Source organism: Chelonoidis abingdonii, chromosome 2 (assembly GCF_003597395.2).
Source record: "Chelonoidis abingdonii isolate Lonesome George chromosome 2, CheloAbing_2.0, whole genome shotgun sequence".
NCBI classification, from domain to species: domain Eukaryota; kingdom Metazoa; phylum Chordata; order Testudines; family Testudinidae; genus Chelonoidis; species Chelonoidis abingdonii.
In genome coordinates this window covers 236752328-236761719 of record NC_133770.1, presented here as the reverse complement: position 1 = coordinate 236761719, position 9392 = coordinate 236752328, and positions in this window count along the sequence as shown.

Here is a 9392-nt window from a genome sequence, read left to right as displayed (position 1 = left end):
TTTGCTTTGCCTTGCAACACATTACTTGAATTTAAATGGGTCTTCTCGATTCCTGAAAAGCTTGTTCAATAGTTTTGTGATGGGGCAATCAATTTCCTTTTCCCTTTCCTCCACAGGCCCAAACCTCCCACTGAAGTAATTTTGTTATGTTTTTGAAACTTTATTAATTTTTATATATAATCTGAACACATAATGAAACAAAATATGCATAAATATGTGGACAAGGTGGAAATATCCTATAAATAACAAAATTCAATGTTTACTATTTGCAAAACCTGGAAAAAACAAATCAAAAGCAAACACAAAAAACCTGGACCCATAGACTGGCCATGCAGCTAAATAAGTGAGAACATAACCTATGAGTATCAGGGACAAATATATAGGAGGCAGTTTCTTTTTTAGTTTTCCTGGTTTCAATGGTAGTTTTGTTCCTCATTTTCCAAGTGAGTTATCTGGGCTTTTATATCACATATGTCCTGAGAGAGGCCACGAATGCTTTTTGAGATTGAATCCATTAGGACTTCTTTCAGTGCCACTCTATCCTGAGCTAGGTTCTGCTATGGCTTTGCAGGCTCCTCCTTCAGCTGCTTAAGCAATTCCAGCTTAGGTCTTTTGTTGCCTCTCATTTGTCCATTGGGGAATCCATAGTCAACAACTTGAAGTTTATCCAGGGGATTAATTTAAGCTCTCTAGAAAGTAAATATTAGAGTAGGTTCGGGAGTAGGCAGTCATCTTCCTTGTGGGTACAATGTTCCATTGAAGTCATTTTGTGTGAGTGAGGAATTCAGGTTTTGAACCTAAGGTCTCCAGAATTGAAAGTTAGTAAAACTCTGTGCTTCCAGGCAAGACGTCTGTAGCACAGGTGCTGCATTTCTCAGGTCATTCAAAAGGGTGGAAGACTCCTTACTCACTACACATGACCTCACAGCTACATTGGCTGTCTACAATTTAGCCCTTGACAAAAACGACTGGAGATGCATTCATTAACATCCTATAAAGCAAAAACTGCATCTCTAACTACTGTCAAGAATCCAGTCCAGAACTCTCAGATGCATGGGTGTGGATTGGCTGGTGAAGTCAAATTCAGTGTTTGCATTTCACTATTTCTGGGTACTATTACATTTAAACTCAGGAAAGCTTAGTTGACATTGGACATTGTAGGTTACTTCTGCAAGGGCTTGACTACTTCAGTTTAGCACAATGCAATTCTCTGCTGTATTATATATCTACTAGTAGCCGAAAAGCCCATGCTATCACATGGGTGTAATTCATAACATCTTGTGGCTGGGAACTTAAAAATTGGATAGTAACAGACCATGAATCCCAGCAATGATTCAGCCTGGTGATATTCTAAACAAAAAGAGCTCTCAACCATGTAGCTCTTTCCACTGCTTCATATTGACTCACCAGACACTCTAAGCTTCAGAGTGATGCACAGAGTGACAATCCTGGACTCTTATATAGAATCCTGTGAGCATGATTCTCTTCTACACCCATTTGACATTACTGTAGTATAATCCTGATTTCAGTAAAATTACTCACCAGTGGGAAAAGAGAATCAGGCCCTATACCTTCATACAGGCACCGTAGCTTAATTACTTACACATTGAGGACAAAATCCTACAGTTCTTACTCAGGCAAAACTCCTAGCAATGTCTCTTGGGGCTTGTATACATGGCAGCACAGTCCAGACTAAGGGGCTGTGAGCTGTAAAGCATGCTAATGTGTTGCACTCTAACTGTCCCATGGAGATCCTGCTGGTGGAAATAAAAAGGGACCTAGTTTGCATTAACATAGTCCTGTTTAAAACAGGACTACATCAAAGCAAACTAGGTACCTTTTTGGTTCATGCTAGCAGGGTCTATAGAGGGCAGGTAGAGTGCAACACATTACTGTGATCTACAATTCACACATACCATAGTCCATATAGACAAGCCCTAAAAGTTTGTTTGTGTAAGGAATGCAGGTTTTGGCCTAAAATAGCAGAGACCCGTCCTGCAAGTGGAATTCCTATTAACTTTAATCATAATAGTCCAACCCAAAGTACCATGTGTGTTTATTGATGAGCAAGGAAATAAATCTTGCTGTTTTGTTCTGCTTTATAAAGCAGCACTTCATTGAATTGATTATATTAATGATGTCCTTTAATACTTGAAATAAAATCTACACAAGCAGCTTTGTACCTTCCTTGCAACATATACACAGACTCAGGAAAAAAAAGGTTAAAGCTGCTTGATTCTCTGATCTGTCCTTATGCAATCACAGAGCAGAGCAGTCTGGAGGCTGCTCTGAACTGTACCACCTGGCGATGGTCCCTGGAGACCATTTGTGGATTGCCAGAATGAATTGCTCTCCAGCCACTCCTTTTGTTCAATAACTGTGCTGGTTTCCCTCCTGCAGTGGATGTCCCACACTTGTGATAATTCTGGGTGTGGGGAGTTTGCCATCAGTCTCTGCTCCCTTTGCACACCTCTAGCGGTGTAACAGAGGAGAGCAGGGCAGAGAATGTCCCTTCTTTCTGATAACTAATATCAGCTCTGAAAAATTAATGTTGTTATGCTGGAGGCTGAGTGGCTACTAGGGACTGTGCCTTTAATCTGTGGGCAGTCCCAAACCTCATTCAAGCGGATGGGTATGATAGCTGCTTGTTGTTCAGGCTAAATGAAGGAGCAGTTAAATGCATCTTTGTTTAGTGACAGCTGAAGCCACTACCCAAATCACAGATCAGTATGGCAAGGCTGGAACAAGGACTGATCCTTGAGGTCTGAGGAGTTTGGACTTCTGATTGATTGCAAACACAGGGGCTAGGTATTGTTTACTGAGTGCCTGTGTGAGACAGGGGCAGCAAAGAGCCAGGAGATAAGAAGAGAAACATTGGTAAAATGGCCCCTGAGGTAAAACCAAGAGAGAGCTTTTTATTGGACAGAATGCTAGCCGAAAAGAGGCTAGGAACTGTGAGCAAAGAAACTGTCTCCTGTTTGATTCCTAGTGTTCAGGGAAACAGGGCTTTGTGCACAATCTTTGTAAATAGATAGGGTTTTATCAAAGAAATCCCAGACTATCATCAATTTCTCCTCCTAATGGAAACAATCTGCAGGACCTCAGAATGGCTTATGGCTCAGGAAAAAAAGAGGTAGTTTTTAAATCTTCCAATCTATAAGGCTAGTTCTTAATCACTTAGCACATGTATATACTAGCTCTGTTTTAAAGCCCTCACCATTTGCATCGTTGAAATACAGTTAAAATGTGTTTCAGAATTGTTGCAGGGGATTGGCAGATACTGATCTCATTCAGACAGTTGTAACTGAGATCAGAAAGTGGCCCACTATTTTGAAAATCTATCTTCTTTCCATCAACTCTCTAATTCTATTACATATATTTCAACACCTTTGTAAGCAAGATTTTATAAATGGTTTTAACTTTGTGCTACTACAATATTAACACTAGGTGGCCTAAGAGGACCAGTTTATTTAGCTTGCAATTTCTTAAGCAGTTGTATAGTTTGTATCATCAGATCATTTTGAAGTTTGTACATAGCTTTCTGGTTAACACCAAAACCGTAAAGCATTTGAATAGGATAATTATAGTAGTATGGTATGTTACTTAAGTACGAGGGGAACTGAATGAAATAGGAAGTAATAATTAGATGCATATTAGACTTTTTGGCATTTCTAGTTGAGACTTTAATTGTATTTATTAACTATGCAGAGCGACATGCTTCCATCCCCGGCACAGAGCAACAGGAAGGAGAATGGGCAGGGAAGGGCATGGACGTACCGAGGAGGAGGAGCAGTGTTCCCCCAACATTTTCCACCCTTGTCCTCAGGGACTACAGAAGTCACACTGTGTGAAAACTTCATGGTCATAACTCTACGGGACTGAAGATCACATGTCCTTATGTGGGAAATACTGACACAGCAGGGCTCACAATGTGTGAGTGGAAGCCATTTCTGAGTGCTAGTAAAGTTCAGCATGGCACAATGTCCTCTCCACTGAGGGGATGTCTCTAGCCCCAAGTATATCTTTTCCCTTGTTCTCAAGCATACACAGTGAAAACAAGGTGGGGGTGAAGGTAGACAGTGGGTGTATCTCAGTAAACATAGTCTTAAATACAATCCTCATCCTGCTTCTAAATTGTTTAGCTTTATGTTCTCCTTGTCTTCCTCCTTGCTACTAGTTAGGAGTAACTTGGTGTGGGATTCATAAGGGAGATTTTGGAAATTCCAGCTAAAGTGATCTCTGATTTGAATGTTTCTTAAATAGACTATAAATGCTTAGACACTATGATGAGGGCATGCTACAGCAAACCCTGACCTAGATCCTTTACATCTATGCTTCACAAGTTGCACTGGCTTCTAATTCAGTTCCAGGTACAATTCTAGATGTTCATCCCAAATAAGTATACATTCTGTGTTTTGAAAAAAGAAAAAATGCAAGACGTGATCTATAAAGAGAGAAGGAAGGCACAGGGATGGAACTCAGATCTCCTGAGTCGAACTTCCAGCTCTGCTACAAAATTCCTGTGCCACCTTGGGCAAGTCACTTCGGGCTTGTTTACATGAGCAATTGGACAATGTCAAGCTGGTATCAATCTGCTCTGCACTAGTCTGCTGTGGTCTAACTGTCCATGTACACCATGCTGATGCATGTTAACAATTTGTTCAAATGCCATGATCTAGTCCTCTCTGAAGGGGGACTAGATGAACGCAAATTAACAAAACGTTAACATGCACCAGCAGGTTGCACATGGACAGTTAGCATGGAATAGATTCATGCCCCAACTTGCTGCGGTCTAATTGTTCATGTAGGGAAGCCTTCAATCTCTCTCCATGTCAGTTCCTTATCTTAAAAAGGAAGTGTTATCCTCTTCCTCCCCTTTTGTCTGTCTTGTGTGTTTAGACTATAAGCTCTTTGGGGCAGGAGATTTCTCTTGCTAAGTGTTCATGCAGGACACTGCACAGTGCTCCCCCACCACCTCACTTGGGGCCTGTAAGCGGATCACCATAATTCCCCATCCAAGTTTGGTGCCATGCCTCAGTTTCTCTTTTTTCCTCGGCCCAGCTCGTTGAAGCTGGAAACACAATGTTGCATTTCACAACAAAATTTCCCCTCCACTGTTATGAAACAGAAGTGTACTCAACTCCTCGTGCTTGGCTCCAGATTCCTCAAGTCCCTTTTGTCCTGCTCTAGGCTTAATAGCTCTTTCTAGCCCTTCTCCAGGGGATCATGGTCTCTCTTGTATCAGGTTTTCCCCTATCTTACCTACTTCCTTCATTCCTGCCCCAGCTCACTACAGCCTGCTTAGCTCTCCCAAAGCTCACCCCAGCCCCTTAGCCACTGCTCTTTCCCAAGACAGTTGTCCTCTTGGGAGTCTCCATGGAAACCAAAACCCCAAGGTCATTCCAGACCCTATCTTGTCTCAGAGTAGCCTAGAGTGTGGCTTTATACAGTCCCCATAGGCAATCACATGTTCCACGGTCACATGGTCCCTCCGGAGTATCTGCACTGATTGCACCCACCTGTGGCCCTTCCTAGGCCAAAAGGATGAACTCTTTCTGCTAACCTAGGGATGGAGTCTACCTCCCCATCACAGGGCCCCAATACAAATAATAGTGTAAAGGCAAACTCACAGGGATGAATATGGCCTAGTTATCCATAAAAAGAGCTGCCTTACCAAAAGTTTAATCATTTTAAAATAGTCAAGCTCAGCGAAACATAATTTTGAATGAAGAATTATTTCTGTTGATCTGAGCCTATTTTTCACTTCTCCCAGTGTCCTTCACAGAGGTCCACCAGTGGAATAAAGTCCAACATCAAAGCTGCACTGGAGCCGTGTTGTCAGAGCGCCAGTTAGAGCACCAAGGAAGTCATTTGCTAGCATGATGACCTGGCCTGCAATGAAGCACTAGAGATCTACAGTGTTGAGGCCAGGCTGCTGAACTGCTCCCAAATGGAGAAAACCATGATTTATGATGGAATAATCTGGAGTCTAGTCTACATGAGGTGCAGTGTCAACCACTCTTCCTCAAGTGCTTACTGACATCTGATGTTTATATACAGAAAATCCATATTCCCACCTCCATCAGTCAGTGGACATGCTATGTGAGACCTTGTTTAGTGCTCTAGGGAGCCCTGAGTGGGTATTCTGGGCAGGGGGCTCTAGAGGACAGGAGAAGCTGCCTGTGCCCTCTTCCTCTCCAGTACTTTTTCCTTAGGTAAGATTGTGCCCTGCAGCTGGGGACAAAACTCTAGCAGAAATTTGATTTACTGACCTACTTTTTATTTCATATCCCTAACTGTCAACAATCATAATTTTTTGGTGTGGGTGTGGAGATATCGCCTAAGGAAGATAGGAGACTTGGAGACTTCAGCAGGTGTGGTGTGTCCAGTTCTGGTTCCCAAACTTTAGGAGATATATGGGTAAACCGGAAAGGCTACAGGTGAGAGCAAGAAAAATTATAAAAGACCTATGAGGAGAAGTTAAAAAAACCTGGGTGTGTTTAAACTTGAGAAAAGAAGACTGATGGGGGGACCTGATAACAGTCTCCCAATATATAATAAAGGCTATTATAAAGAGGACTGTGAAATATTGTTCTCTATATCCACTGAAGGTAAGATAAGAAGTAATGAGCGACTTAGGATAAATATTAGGAAAAACTATAAGGATTGCTAAGCTCTGGAATAGGCTTCCAAGGGAGGTTGTGGAATCCCCATTACTGGAGATTTTTAAGAGCAGGTTGGACAAACACCTGTCAGGAACTACCTAGGTTTTCTGGGGCCTGCCTCTGCACAGGAGGTTGGACTTGCTGACCTTCTGAGGTTGCTTCCAGCTCTACATTTCTACAATTCTATGAAAATCTCAGTCATCTCCTTTATCTGCATGATCAGCTCAATTTGATTTTTGCACAAAGAGAGCTGAGTCAAATTAATAGTGAAGATGACTTATTTTTAACAGTGGCTTGGCAGAAGGAGAAGTGGGATTGTTACACTACAGCTGTAGCATGAGAACTGTTGTTTTTAGATCCACTTTAGTGCAGTAAAGGGAAAAAAATCTATTGTATTTGAAAAAAATAATATATTTTATTTAAAATTCATTTATACATTGATTGAATTATCTTCTATAAATTCAGGTAATACCTGTTCAATCACTATTCCTGACCAAATAGTGTTGTGCTGTTTTTTGTTTTGTTTTCTTTTTTCTGGAAGCCCCTGCCTTTACACAGCTCTTGCTTGAACAGTTTGAGAAAGGGCTGGAAACCAGTTTATGAGCCTCTTTGGCTTCTGCCAATCTAATCAATCCCCTCCAGTTTTCCATTCTTTCCCTCAGTGCTTTTTTAGTATGTTTAAACCATCACAACAGTCTGCTCCCTTAGGCCTGGTCTACACTAATGAGGTAAGTCGATCTAAGTTACACTAGTTAAGTTACGTAAGATAAGTAACTTAATTCGACATAGCTTCGATTGACTTATAGCAGTGGCTACACCACACTATGTGAACAGGACACTCTCCCATCAACATAGCTTCCACCTCTTGAGGAGCTGGAGTACCAAAGTTGATGGGAGAGTGCTCTCCCATTAACTTATCGTGTCTTCACCAGATCCACTAAATCAATGGCTGCCGCATCGATCTCAGCAGCACCAATTTAGCCCATAGTGAAGACAAGCCCTTAGCCTGCTCTGCTCAGCAGGAACCAAAGGAAGACAACACCATCCATGAAAAAATAGAACAAAACAAAATTACACACAACAAAAAGTTTATTGATCCTGCAAAACCAAGGAACTATGCTATGCATTCTTGACCACCATCTACTGGCACCACATTTATCAACTATTTACATATGTACAAATATAGAGAACTCTTATAACCCAGTATACACAAGTGCTCAATCTAATTTTAAAGCACTTTAGCAATACGGCATCCACCACTTCCTTTGTGACACTGTTTCACAATTTACTGACCCACAGAATTAGGAAATGTTGCCAGCTGTCCAGCCTAAATTTTTTTTAGCTCAATTTAATTTGTTGGGATTGAATGAACTCACTGACGTTAAGACACAGAAAAAAAAAAGTTGTCTCAGTTGGCCATTTGAGTCCTCTTTGTGTTTGTACTATCTGGAGTCTCATTTCCCCTCTATACACAAAGACAGAGCAGGGTGAAATGGACCACAATCTTGTCAGAAAAAAAGAAATCCTAGTAGAAGAAGAAATCCTTTGCTCTTTTTCTTTTACTGCTTGTTTCCTTTTGAAATCCATTAATTGAAGTAGAATGTCCCAACTTTCAGGAGGAGGGAGAACGGAAGGTTACACCGCTGGTTCCAGTGGACTACAACAGTAATAAAATGAATTCCTCAAAGAATGGAAGAGATCGACAGAAAAAGAGAAATCATTGCAGTGAACAGATATGGGTTCTTTCACTTCTTGATGTGGATGTTTAACCTTCACTAAGGCTAAAGGAGACACCATCCACATGTGCACACAGAAGGAAGAATTGCTCTCATAATTATTTAAGAACTCTTTTCTGTGCTTCTATGTGGAACCTTTCTATGTTTCATAGTCCTATTTTACATTACATTATTCATTGCCCATTGGTGGTAAAAATTCTGTGGTGGCACACCTCCAGGGATCCAATCTTCCAGTTGTTGGAAATGGGCCACCTTGATTGCATAAGCCTCGTTAGCACTACAAAAGTAATTTTCCCTCCCTTGGTATTCACCCCTTCTTGTCAACTGTTGAGAATAGGCCACTTCCACCTTAATTGAATTGGCTCATTAGCACTGACCCCCCTCTCCACTTGGTAAGGCAACTCCCATCTTTTCATGTGCTAGAATATATATTCTGCTTTCTGTATTTTTCACTCCATACATCTGATGAAGTGGGTTTTAGCCCACCGATGCTCATGCCCAAATAAATTTGTTAGTCTCTAAGGTGCAACAAGGACCTCTTGTTGTTTTTGTAGGATATGAGTAACCCCTTTTAAAACCATTGAGTTACTCATATCTTGAGGCAGAAGAATAGGGTTTGATTTCTGTTGTGAATTGTGAAAATCTCTTCAATCACCTGAGAATTACTAAGTAATGCATGCAACTCCCATAGTTCTAGAAACAATTATATTGATTCCCATTTACTCTAGAGACCCTTTACACTGCTCTGGCTATGTAGAAGGATCATAAGGTAGGTGTCATTCTCTGTGCTGCAAAGGCAGAGTGTGGACACCAATTCCAATTACGGTGGTTGAGTTTGGGCACTACTACTTTACAACAGTAATTATAGAAAGCTATGTCAGTAACAAATGTCAGTGACAATCAGGCCCATGTATAGTTTTCCCCTACAAAATGAACAGAGTAAATTTAAATCTTAAATTGACTGTTCGACGTATAATATTATATAAGTGTA